Genomic DNA, 14,180 nt, shown 5'->3' with positions numbered 1-14,180 from the left:
TAAAAGGTTCCTCCATATCTTAACATAACTTGACAGCTTATGTTTTTAATTGCTTAATAATATTCTACTATTTGTACCACACTTTATCTATTTGCCTACTGAAGAACATCGTGGTTGCTTTCAGTGTTAGGCAATTATGAAAAAAAGCTGCTATAAATATTCATGTGCAGGTTACTTGTGAACTTATTTTCAACTCAATTGGGTAAATAGTAATACAATTGTTGGGTAATGGTAATCCTATGTTTTAGCTCTGCCAAATGGCCTTCCAAAGTGGCTATACTATTGTGTGTTCCTACTAGGACTGAAAGAGAATTCCCATTACTCTATATCCTCACTAGCATTTGGTATTGTTCACTTTTTGAAATTAAGTCTAATAGGTAGATGTACAGTGGTATTTCACTGGTGGTTAAATTGCAATTCCATAGAACATATAATGGTCAAAATCTTCTCATATGCTTGTTTGCCATCTATGTATATTGTTTGGTAAGGAATCTCTTCAGATCTTTTGCTCCCATTTTGTTTTCTTACTGTTGCATTTTAAGAGTTCTTTGTATATTTTATATACAAGTCTTTTATCAGATATGTTTTGAAAATATTTACTTGCAGGCTATGGCTACTTTTCATTCTTTTAACAGTGTAAAGGTTCTGGTCACCAATTCTAATGTGTGTGGCAGGAGACATATACTAGGTGTACCGGTTAATAATGCAAATTTTTTTCAATACTTGGGAGTAACACCTATGTTCATATATATAATTTGATATGTATGCTATTTTGTTGAATTGACAGTAAGCTGCAAAACTTCATATGTCAAATTTGCTGAAGGTGTTAACATCATAGATATTTTTATGCTTAAAAATGTCAAATTTCGTGCCAAAAAAAGAGCATTTGCGGGAAGTTTTAATTCATTACTTTATTTTGAAGAAAAAGTTATCGTATACTTCAGGAAGCTTATGGTGAACCTGCTCCATCTCAAGATTCTTATAAACGCTGGTTTAAATGCTTTAAAAGTGATGATTTTGATGTAAAAGACAAAGAACATCCAGGTTAACCGAAAAAGTTTGAAGACCAACAATTACAAGCATTGGATGAAGATGCGTGTCAAACTCAAAAATAACTTGCAGAAAGATTAAACATTGCTCAGAAAACAATTTCAAGCAATTTCCGATCGTTTACAAACAATGGGAAAGATTTTAAACCACGCTTTGATCATCAAACGACCAGAATGTGCCAGAAAACATGGCAAAATAATTTTGCTTCATGATGATGCACCATCACACACTTCAAAACCAGTTAAAGACACGTTAAAAGATCTAGCCTGGGAAATATTAACCCACCCGCCATATTCACCACACCTTGCTCCTTCAGATTACCACTTGTTCTGATTGATGGCACACGCACTTTCTGAGCAGCACTTCAAAACATACGAAGTGGAAAATTGGGTCTCTGAATGGTTTGCCTCAAAACAAGAAAAGTTCTCTTGGGACGGTATCCACAAATTACCTGAAAGATGGGGGAAATGTGTAACTAGCGATGGACATTAATTTGAATAAAGTACTTTTGATGTTTCTCTTGAAATTATCGTGTTTTCTTTGATTACAAAATCCACCATTATTAACCGGTACACCTGGTAGGGGAAGTTTCCCACACCAACAAGCAATTCTCCAACACCAACTGGGTGTCCTACAATTTAACTCAATTCTGACACTATCTACCTGGAGATAGCATCAGATCCTACAGTCCTACAAGACTGCCTCCCCCTGACCCCCCAGCCCCAGCACCACTTAGAGGCAGTTGGACAAGTCCAGGTTATCACCTAAGCTTCTGACCAACCAGATATAGATTGGAAGTTCCAACAACCCCCTCCTCAAGCTCAATTAATTCACTAAAGCAACTCACAGAACTCAGAGAAACATTTTATTTACTAGATTACTGATCCTATATAATAAAAGGCTAATATGCAAATTGACTGAACAGCAGAATGACAGGTCACTATGACATGCACTGACCACCAGGGGGCAGACGCTCAATGCAGGAGCTGACCCTTGGTGGTCAGTGTGCTCCCACAGGGGAAGCGCCACTCAGCCAGAAGCCTGGTTCACGGCTGCGCTAAAGATGTCCGACTGCTGGCTTAGGCCCACTCCCCCCAGGGACTGCCTAAGCCAGCAGTCGAATACCCCCCAATGGCTCCCGATCTGCAAGAGGGTGCAGGCCGGGCTGAGGGAGACCGCCCCCTAAGTAGATGAATTTTGAGCACTGGGCCTCTAGGTAATTATAAAAAAGGATGTAACTCAGGTACAGCCAAATGAAAAAGATACAGGCTGCTCGGCCGGCGTGGATCCGTCATTGAACATCAACCTATGAACCAAGAGGTCACAGTTCAATTTCTGGCCAGGGCACATGCCCAGATTGCGTGCTTGATGCCAAGTGGGGAGTATGTGAAAGACAGCCTATCGATAATTCTCTCTCATCATTGATGTTTCTATCTCTCTCTCCCTCTCCCTCCCTCCCTGAAATCAATAAAAACATATCTTTTTTAAAATAATAAAAATAAATAAATAAATAAAGACCCTAGCCTTGGAGGGATAGGTCAGTTGGTTAGAGCATCATCCCGATACACCAAGGTTACAGGTTCAATTCCCAATCAGAGTACATACAAGAATCAGCCATGAATGCATAAATAAGTGGAACAACAAATTGATTTCTCTCTCTCAAATCAGTAAATTTTAAAAATTAAAGTTTAAAATAAATATATAGCCCTAGCTGGTTTGGTTCAGTGGATAGAGTGTCAGCCTGCAGACTAAAAGGTCCTGGGTTTGATTATGGTCAAGGGCACATGCCTGGGTTGCGGGCTTGATCCCCAGTAGGGGGTGTGCAGGAGGCAGCCGATCAATGATTCTCTCTCATCATTGATATTTCTATATTTCTCTCCCTCTCCCTTCCTCTCTGAAATCAATTTTACACACACACACACACACACACACACACACACACACGAAGGAAGAAAAAATAAAATAAAATAAAATAAAATAAAGTAAAATAAAATAAAATCTAGATCCTAACCCAAAACGGCTCAGCCAGGCTGTTTCCAAATTTCTGACCCTCAGAAACTGCAGGAGTTTCTTGCCTTATGGTTGAATAATTCCAATCTCTGCCTGTCTTCCCATGGGCCTCTCTTCTCCCATTTGTGTGCGTCTGATAAGGACAACTGTCTTTGAATTTAAGATTCAATTGGGTAAAACAGGATGATCTTACCTGTGGTAACAAAGCTGTAAAGGAAAAGAGTTTTTGTATGTTATTGAAATTAAGCTGTTATAAATTCAGCCCTCCAAAACAAAGAATTATCCAGTCTGACATGTCATAGTGCCAACATTGAGAAATCATGCCTAGAGAAATAAAAACACTATGCCCACATAAAATCTGTACAGGAATGTTTATAATAACTCTATTCACAACCGCCAAAAATGTAAAACAACCCAATGTACCTCAACAAGTAAACTGATAAACTGTGGTACATTCATAGGCTGGAATACTAATCAATCAATCAATCAATCAATCAATAACTACTGCCCTGGCTGGTGTAGCTCAGTTGGTTGAGCGTCATTCCATGCACTGAAAGGTCACTGGTTAGATTCCAGGTTAGGGCACATGCCCAGGTTTTAGGTTGGATCCCCCATCAGGGTGTATACAGGAGGCAACCAATCAATGTTACTTTCTCACAGTGATGTTTCTGTCTTTCTCTCTCCCTTCCTTTCTTTCTAAAGTCAATAAAAACATATTTAAAAACTAACAAAAAAACTTAGTGATACATGCAACAACTTGAATGAATCTCAAAGGTATCATGCTGACTGAAACCCAATCTCAAAAGGTTACATATAAGCCCTAGCCAGTTTGGCTTAGTGAATAGAGTGTTGGTCTGTGGACCGACTTGTTGCAGGTTTGATTCCAGTCAAGGGCATTTACCTCAGTTGCAAGGTCCTCCCTAACCTGGGCCCTGGTCAGGGTGCGTGCAAAAGGCAAACAACAGATGTTTCTCTCACATCAGTATTTCTCTCTTTCCCTCTCTTCCACTTCCTCTAAAAATCAATGGAAAAATATCCTCGGATGAGGATTTAAAAAAAAAAAGTTAAAGGTTACATATGTTATTTTCTATTTATGTGACAGTTTCCAAAAGGAACAAGAAAAAATCTTTAGTTGCCAGGAGTTAAGAGTAGGGGATTGGTTATGTCTATAAAAATGCAGTACAAAGAAGGTTTTTGGTATAATGGACCTGTTCTGTATCCTTAGTTGTTGTAGTGTTAGTTAAAAAAGCAAATTTTATTGTATGATAAATTAAAACATTTTTTTAAAGGCTGCATACCCTATGTATGTGAAATGGGTTGAATAGTGTCTCCCTCAAAATTCATGTCTACCTGGAACCTCTGAATGTGACCTTATTTGGCCTTATGGGGTCTTTGCAAATGCAATCAAGTTAGGATGAGGTCATACCACATTTGGGTGGGCCATAATTCAATGACTAGTGTCCTTATAAGAAAATGTGTACACCGAAACATGCAAGATAAAGATGATGTAATGACATAGGGGGAACACCAAGTGAAGATGAAGGCAGAGACTGGAGAGATGTGTATAGAAGCCAAGGAATGCCCAAGATTACAGACAACCCTCAGAAACTAATATAATGTCATGAAACAGATTCTCCCTCTGAGAGTTTCAACCCTGCTGACACCTTATTTTGGCCATTTGAACTCCTAAACTGTGAAAGAATAAAGTTGTTGTGTTATCGAAAACTACTTAGGTTGTGGTAATTTGTAACAGCAGTCCTAGGAAATATATACCCTATGATCCTATTTATGACATTCTGGAAAAGGCCAAATTATTGAGAAGAAAATTCATTAGTGCTGCTTGAGTGGTTTTGGTTCAGTGGATAGTGCATCAGCCTGTCAAGTGACAGGTCCCAGGTTCGATTCCAATCAAGGACTCGTACGTTGGTTGCAGACTGATTCCTGTCCCTGGTCAGGCGAGTGCAGGAAGCAACCAATCGCTGTGTCTCTCTGACATCAATGTTTCTCTCTCCCCCTCCACTTACCCGCCCCCCCCACGGCCCGCCCCCTTCCACTCTTGAAAAAAAGAAAAAAAAGAAAAATATCCTTGGGTGAGGATTAAAAAAAAAGACCACATCAGTGCCACCTAAGGGCTGGGATTAGGGAGAGATGAAGGAGTACCAAGGCACACAAGATTGCAAGTGTTTATCAAAATTCAAATACCTGTATCTCTGAAAAGGATGAATTCTATTATATGTAAGTTATAGCTCAATAAACTTGACAAAAAAAAGAGCATTCTCAATGTGGGGGGAAAAATACTGTTAATCTAGTTTCTACAACAAAAATAAATATGACTTGGTTTTCCTATCTTGTGGAGATCGCTGCAGGATCCATTTCTAGCATCTCTCTTCTACTTCTATATCTTAATGTTAGGTTAACCTTTCTTTCCTAATGTCCTTTCATCTTACAATCTATCCTTCTTTTTACCTCCTCCACTCTTCTCCTAATGCTCAATTTTAAAAGCCATTTCAACTTTGCCTCCATCTATAGCTTTAAAATTCATGAGACATAGATGAATGCCTCTGCATGAATTTCCTATGGAAAATAACTAACTTTTAAAGTGATTTTTAAAAAAGTTTTCATGCCCTAACTGGTTTGGCTCAGTGGATAGAGTGTCTGCCTACAAAATGAAGGGTCACAGGTTCGATTCCAGTAAAGGGCACAGGACCAGGTTGCAGGCTAGATCCCCAGTGTGGGGCATGCAGGAGGCAGCCAATCAAAGATTCTCTCTCATCATTGATGTTTCTGTCTCTCTCTCTTTTCCTTCCTCTCTGAAATCAATAGAAATATATTTAATTTAAAAAAAAGTTTTCACAATCAAGTACAGTTTACAAGGTATCTCCACCTAGTAAATCAATGTGACTTGAACCAATGAAGTTATCAGTTTGAATCTAGATCTAACATAATGTTAAAATAACCTGCTACGTATTATCCTGCTGGTTATAAAGAAACTTAAAATAGGGTCAATTCTTAACAATTTTATATCATTTATTTTGAGTGATGTTTACTATCACACTATAAAAATGTGACAGAATGTCTAATATAGAAAAAAGGTGCTAAAACATTGCCAGAGGTAAAAACTAATCTTAACATCTTCCTGAAAGGCAGTAGAAAGAAAAAAGTGAAAGAGATAGACACAGTTCACAAGATTATTTCAGTAACATCTTGTCCCATAAACAACAAACAGTCAAACACCTGTCTGGCCTTATTTTAAAATATGTATCCTATTTATAAATTATTAAATAGAATATTATGAAATTTACTTGGTTTTTTTCTAGAAATAACACATCTAACACAATCAGTTATTTTTATAGGCCACATCTATTTTGACCTAGAAGACCTTTCAATAATTTGATATAGGCCTCTATCTTCTTAAAAGCCACCAAAAAGAATTTCAGGAAACATACAAAACTGATGAGCAGAAAAATTGCTTATTGAAGCAGAAAGTACAGAATTCAAAGAGCTCAAGTACAGTAGTATTCAAAGAACTAAAACCTAATGAAATCAAACCCTCAAACAGCCTTACTAAAATACAGAAGCATAAAAGGTAATTGTAAATACTGAGTAGTCTCCCTTGAGTGGGGACACTCAACCATGTTCCCAAACCACTACTCAAGTAGAAGAGTTACGTATCAAAGGATCTCGTACAGAATTCAAAGAGCTCAAGTACAGTAGTATTCAAAGAACTAAAACCTAATGAAATCAAACCCTCAAACAGCCTTACTAAAATACAGAAGCATAAATGGTAATTGTAAATACTGAGTAGTCTCCCTTGAGTAGGGACACTCAACCATGTTCCCAAACCACTACTCAAGTAGAAGAGTTATGTATCAAAGGATCTCTTTTGAAAATTCTGTCTTCATTCACCAGCCACTACTGTGAAGAATGGACTCCAGCCTCAATCCAGTTGGAAGTAGGATGGATAATGGAGTTGGTGATGGTTCTTTTTTTTGTATGATGGTTATTATGTATGCAACCAGTAGCCACCAGGACCCTGTGGGTTGAAAACTAGATTCTGTTCCCCAGGGCCAGTTACAGAGGCTGGCTGGAAGGAACAATATGTAGATCCCATTCTCTACTAATAATTGCAAAGGATCTGACCTTGGTGTATGGAGTTGCTGAAGGTATTGTCATCCTATCTAATAAAAGACAAAAAGGGTAATTAACCGTACCTCCGCTACACTTCCCATTGGCTAATCAGCAAGATATGCAAATTAACTGCCAACAAATATGGCGGCCAGCAGCCATGCAGCTGAAGTGAGCAGGAGGCTTGCTTGCTCCAGTGATGGAGGAAGCCAAGGTTCCCCACCTGCCGTGGCCCGGCTCTGAGCTCTGAAAGCAAGAGCTCCAAAAGCAACAAAGTTTCAATTATAGAAGCCAAACAAACCCCAGATACCTGCTTTCAGCCAGCCGCGGTCTCAGAGCTGGGAGCGCCAGTGACAGCAACAGAGTTTCAATTATAGAAGGCAAATAAATCCCAGAATAAAAAAAGAAAAAAAGAAAAAAAGGAGAGGCTGTGAACTTCAGTCGCAGGCCAGCCTGAAAACGGCCCTCAGCAGCCCTCACCCAGACTGGCCAGGCACCCCAGTGGTGACCCCCATGCTGAAGGGGGTGGGGCCAGCCTGAAAACAGCCATCAACCCCTCATCCAGGCTGGCCAGGCACCCCAGTGGAGACCCCCACCCTGAAGGGGGTGTGACCAGCTGCAAACAGCCATCAGCCCCTCACCCAGGCTGGCCAGGCACCCAAGCAGGACACCCACCCTGATCTGGGACACCCTTCAGGGCAAACCAGCCAGTCCCCACCCATGCACCAGGCCTCTATCCTATATAGTAAATGGGTAATATGCAAACTGACCCTAACAGCAGAAGGACTGGGAATGACTGATCACTGTGACACATACTGACCACCAGGGGGCAGATGCTCAATGCAGGAGCTGCCCTCTGGTAGTCAGTGCGCTCCCGCATGGGGGAGTTCTGCTCAGCCACAAGCCAGGCTGATGGCTGCCAGTACAGCGGTGGTGGTGGGAGCCTCTCCTGCCTCCTCAGCAGCACTAAGGATGTCCGACTGCAGCTTAGATCTGCTCCCCGCTGGCAAGTGGACATCCCCCAAGGGCTGCCAGGCTGCCAGAGGGATGTCTGATTGCCAGCGTAGGCCCAATCCCCCGGGGAGCAGGCCTAAGCCAGCAGGTGGTCATCCCCCGAGGGGTCCCAGACTGCGAGAGGGCACAGGCCGGGCTGAGGGACCCCCCTACCCAGTGCACAAATTTTTGTGCACTGGGCCTCTAGTAGGAGATAAAAGTACTTTAGGTTGGGGTAGAAAATAAATACTCATTTCTGTAACTTAAATTTCTCAACAAAAGATGAGAGAATGAACTCAAATCCACTTATGATGGGGAAAAGTTGCTTTCCTATTTACTGGAAAAAGTTATCTTAACAGGGAGGTAGGATGTGGACCATCCTCTCTCCCCCACGACAGTGACACCTTGGCTCTAAACATCACATGTCATTGAAAGCTCCTTTCTCATTTTCCAACCAAATATTATCAGAATGGACTCTAAAGAATATGCATAAAGAGATGATTATCTTTTTCAAAGAGAAAAACAGGAAAGTACAAATTGCAAGGTTCAATACTATGAAAACAAAGTTTAAGGAAATTGGCACCAGAACTGAACTTTTAGCATTCATTTGTTGGTTTGAACTCTGTATCCAGTATTCCAGAAGTCAATTTTCCCCCTGTTCTCCCAAATAGCTTTCTGACAAACATTTTAATATTAACTACTATTACAAGTTATTTCCCAGCTTTCACTAGTTACAGCTAGAATTTAAAGGATTTGACATGCAACAATAAATATTGTTGTGCTACTATAAATACTGCTCTTCTGAAAACAACGCTTGTGTAATATTATACAAACTAATCTACATACATAAAAGCCTAAGCAACCTTTATGACCGGTTCTTATGATGATGCACTGACCACCAGGGGGCAGACACTCAATGCAGGAGCTGCCCCCTGGTGGTCAGTGTGCTCCCACAGCTAATTTCCCACAGCCAGCCAATTTCCTGCAGTCCCTCCCCCCCCCAGCCAGCTGGCCCCAATCATCCCCGATCACCAGCCAGGCCGAGGGACCCAACCCATGCCCGAATTCGTGCACCAGGCCTCTAGTGATATATAAAGTTGAATTTCTTGGCTCCCAAAAAACTCTTGTTTCTGACTATCTCTCAATATCAATGAATTCTCAAAATGTAAGACTCTGGTGGCCACCATCCCCAACCTTCCAGAAAACCTTTCTCATATCATTTCTGAACAATGAAGAACTAACACCCTGACCTGCGTGGTGGCTTAGTTGGTCCCATGCACCAAAAGGTCACCAGTTCAATTCCCAGTCAGGGCACATGCCAGGATTGCAGGCTCTATTGGTGCTAGCAGGAGGCAACTGATCAATGTTTCTCTCTCACATTAATGTTTCTCTCTCCCTTTCTCTCTAAAAATAAAAACATTTTTTAAAAAGATATCAATACTAATTAGTTACTGAGTAACATGTATGCACACTTTAGAAACAAATGCATGTGTTTTTATTAAAAGGAGTAACAAGTCTAGCTAGTTTGGCTCAATGGGTAGAGCATCGGCCTGCGGACTGAATGATTCTGGGTTCAATTCTGGTCAAGGGCACATGCGCAGGTTGCGGGCTTGATCCCCTGTAGGGGCGTGCAAGTGGTAGCCAATCAGTGATTCTCATCATTGATGTTTCTATCTCTCTCTACCTCCCCCTTCCTCTCTGAAATCAATAAAAATATATTTTCAAATAAATGAAGGGAAAAAAAAGTTATTGAGACTGTATTAAAAACCAGAAAAAAAAATCAAAGAGAGAATCATTTACACCAAGAGCTCTAAATACTGGGGGTAGGAAAGGTGGCACAAATTACCACTTACCCATTAGGGAACAAATAGGATTATGAAAGCAGGAGCCAATTCTACACTCCAAAAAAATAAAATTGGGTCTGCAGACTTTCACTTTACTATTTATTCTATCTCAAAACTACCTACTCTACTTTGACTGAATCTGAAAAGGAACTGAATAAAAATATTGTTCCAAAGAAGGCAAAATACCCCGCACACCTTTTTGTTCTCACAGGTAAACAAATTGAAATCCAGGAAATTTAGATGGATTGCCCAATTAGGCAAAGAATTCTTACACAGGACATCAAAAGTACCATACACACACACATACAAAATTTGAGAAATTAAGCCTTGTCAAAACTAGGAACTTCTACTCTTCAAAAGATAAAAATACTCTTACAACTTGATAATAATAAGGCAAACAACCCAATCAAAATGGACTGATCTAGGTCAGAACAGAAGATATGGCCAAAAAACTGAGATCTCTAGCCTTGCTTGGTGTTAATTTCATTATTTAAAATCATGATTCCATAAAGGAACCAAAAAAAGGTAAAAGTGAAACAAACAAAAAACACGTCATTGCTGTACTTGAACTTACTCAGTTTAGTCCTTTTCAAAATAATTAAAGTACTAGAGGCCCAGTGCATGAATTCATGCACCAGCGGGGACCCTCAGCCTGGCCTGTGGGATCGGGCCAAACCCGGCTCTCCAACACCACCTGAGGGGTCCTGGATTGTGAGAGGGCGCAGGCCAGGCCGAAGGACCCCACTGGTGCACAATCGGGGCCAGGGAGGGGCGCGGGAGGTTGGCCAGCCGGAGAGGGACCACAGGAGAGCTCCAGTGCATGTCCAGCCCATCTCGCTCAGTCCCGATTGGCCGGACCCCACCAGCAAGCTAACCTACTGGTCAGAGCGTCTGGCCCCTGGTGGTCAGTGTACATCATAGTGAGAGATTGAGCGGTCTTAGCATATCATTAGCATATTTCGCTTTGATTGGTTGAATGTCCGATTGAACACTTAGCGTATTAGGCTTTTATTATATAGGATGTTGAGCTTAAGATCACTCCAACTCTCTCTTAGTAAAAACAAAAAAAACCTGCCCTAACCAGTTTGGCTCAGTGGATAGAGCGTTGGCCTGCGGACTCAAGGGTCCCAGGTTCGATTCCGGCCAAGGGCCTGTACCTTGGTTGCGGGCACATCCCCAGTAGGGGGTGTGCAGGAGGCAGCTGATTAATGTTTCTCTCTCATCAGTGTTTCTAACTATTCCTCTCCCTTCCTCTCTGTAAAAAATCAATATTTTTTAAAAAAAAACAACACAAAACCCTAACAAATACCAGTCTCAAAATTTCAAATCATCACACCTTAAATCATGTTAAGAAACGAATCAACTGCCGAACCGGTTTGGCTCAGTGGATAGAACATCGGCCTGCGAACTCAAGGGTCCCGGGTTCGATTCCTGGTTGCAGGCACATCCCCAGTGGGGGGGTGTGCAGGAGGCAGCTGATCGATCTCTCTCATCGATGTTTCTAACTCTCTATCCCTCTCCCTTCTTCTCTGTAAAAAATCAATACAAATATTTAAAAAAAAAAAAAAGTGAATCACTGAAATGAATGAAACAGATTTTCTTCTCCTTAGAATGACAAAAGGTAACCCTTGTTTGAATACCTCAGGCTGACTTGTATTTTCTTAGAGAAACAGTAACAACAGCAAGTCCCAAGAGAAGAATCAAATTTCTTCAATAAGATCTTATATTTTCCTTCTCTAAAGTAAAATTTAAGTAACACAGGGACTCTTCCTGGCCTAAGAGCTGTCCTTTATAAATGTTTACCCCATCAAGTAAATGGTTAACAGAAGAATAGAAAAATCCAGAACTGAAAAAAAATGTAATGAAGGTTCTGCCCCCCAAGAGGGAGGTGACCAGCGGTTGCCATCGCCCTGCCCACTGGTCGCCCCACAGATCGGCCCTGATCATCAGCCAGGCCTAGGGACCCCACCCTATATAATGGGAACAGTCTCTTAGTATTAAAAATTAAAACCTGGCAAGGCTACTCTAACAATGAAAAAGCAGGATGATGCAGCGATGACAAGCATGGACTCTGGCTTGCACATTTTGTGGTCAGCCTTGATTCTGACACTTACAACTGTGTGACAAAGACAATTACTTAACTTCTCTCTGCTTCAGTTTTTCCACCCATAGAATGGGTGCCTCAGAAGGATCATGTTATGTACTACTTTTTATAATCAGGGCAAAAAAATGTAGCTGCCCATACAACAGCAAGATGCCTTTCACCTGTATGAAAAGTACGGTCACTGCCCTAACCAGTTTGGCTCAGTGGACAGAGCGTCGGCCTGTGGACTGAAAGGTCCCAGGTTTGATTCTGGTCAAGGGCATATACCTTGGTTGTGGGCACATCCCCAGTAGGGGGTGTGCAGGAAGCAGCTGATTGATGTTTCTTCTCATCGATGTTTCTGACTCTCTATACCTCTCCCTTCCTCTCTGTAAAAAATCAATAAAATATATTTTTTTTTAAAAAGAAAAGTATGGTCACTGGTGCATGCAGTGTCCCGGATTGCGAGAGGGACATGGGGATCAGGCCTAAACCGGCAGTCGGACAAGAGGGTGCAGGCCAGACTGAGGGACACCTCCCGCCCCCCAAGAACAATTTCGTGCAGCAGGCCTCTAGTAAAGGAATAAGAAAGTATAAAACCTCAAGGGCAAAGACAAAGGGGGAATATGACCGCAGATAAATGTCAGCAACATTCTGAACAATGAAAAGCAGTAGTAGTTACATTCTGTACATTTCAATATACATAGAATCTATAATAATAAAAGCATAATATGATAATTAGACCAGACGTCCTTCCGGACGACCTTCCAGACAACCTTCCAGACAAAGCCAGGGCTGTGAGGGAAGGAGGGAAGCCCGGGTCCCTGGTACCAGAGGAAAGCCGGTGATGGCAGCCAAGTGAAGAAAGGCCTACTCTTGCACGAATTTCGTTAATCGGGCCTCTAGTATAGTTTATAATTAAGACCTATAGTAAATATCTTTCCTCCAAAACTTTCAAGAAAAAAAGATAATCTAGGATTTCCCTTTGTTTACTGACATTCCACAGAAGCAAATGCAGCTAATCCCTCTCCCATGTTTTCTTCCTTCCCACTTCTAAAGCAGATCTATAGTCAAAATAGAGGCCCGATGCACGAAATTCATACAAGGGGCTCGGCCCCTGCCACTGCCACAGCCGGGGGCCTCTGCCTCTGCCTGCCTCGGCCCCCACCGCCGCTGCGGCTACCTCCTCAGCCCCTGCCGCCACTGTGGCTACCTCCTCTGCCTCAGCCCCCGCCTTCCACGGCAGCCACCTCAGCCCTCACAGCTCTGGCTTCCTCTGGAAGGTCGTCCAGTCTAATTAGCATATTACGCTTTTATTATTATAGATGAACCACTTGAAAATCCCTTTTAATATTCAGGATATAGGTGCTGCTTCAAAAAACAAACAAACAATCGCTTCTCCATTAAATGAGTTTTAGATCAATTTGACCCTACTGATATATCTCTATGATGGGGACAACTTAGTATGCTTTTCAGAGGCTCAGTTTCAGTACTCTTATTCTTCAATGATGAAAATGTTACTAATCTCAAGTATTCTTTTTTTTTTTTTTTTTTAATATATTTTATTGATTTTTTACAGAGAGGAAGGGAGAGAGATAGAGAGTTAGAAACATCGATGAGAGAGAAACATCGATCAGCTGCCTCCTGCACATCCCCCACTGGGGAAGTGCCTGCAACCCAGGTACATGCCCTTGACCGGAATCGAACCTGGGACCTTTCAGTCCGCAGGCCGACGCTCTATCCGCTGAGCCAAACCGGCTTTGGCATCAAGTATTCTTAATACTCAGGCTATCTCTACTTCATTTACTTACTAAAAAGACTACTTACGCCAAAACCGGTTTGGCTCAGTGGATAGAGCGTCGGCCTGTGGACTGAAGGGTCCCAGGTTCGATTCCGGTCAAGGGCATGTACGTTGGTTGCGGGCACATCCCCAGTAGGAGATGTGCGGGAGGCAGCTGATCGATGTTTCTCTCTCATCGATGTTTCTAACTCTCTATCTCTCTCCCTTCCTCTCTGTAAAAAATCAATAAAATATATTAAAAAAAAAAAAGACTACTTACTACACTACTACATTT

At 41.6% G+C, this 14,180-nt stretch overlaps 1 protein-coding gene across 1 annotated transcript in view; it reads right to left on the bottom strand.

Moving 5' to 3' along the window:
• The window catches only part of ITCH (itchy E3 ubiquitin protein ligase), a 129,180-nt gene that overhangs the window by 104,381 nt on the left and 10,619 nt on the right, over positions 1 to 14,180 (bottom strand). The gene's annotated exons all lie outside the window — the stretch shown is intronic.

This window comes from Myotis nattereri (assembly GCF_964212035.1).
Source record: "Myotis nattereri genome assembly, chromosome: 8".
Classification (NCBI taxonomy): Eukaryota; Metazoa; Chordata; class Mammalia; order Chiroptera; family Vespertilionidae; genus Myotis; species Myotis nattereri.
This window is presented reverse-complemented; position numbering and strand designations above follow the sequence as displayed.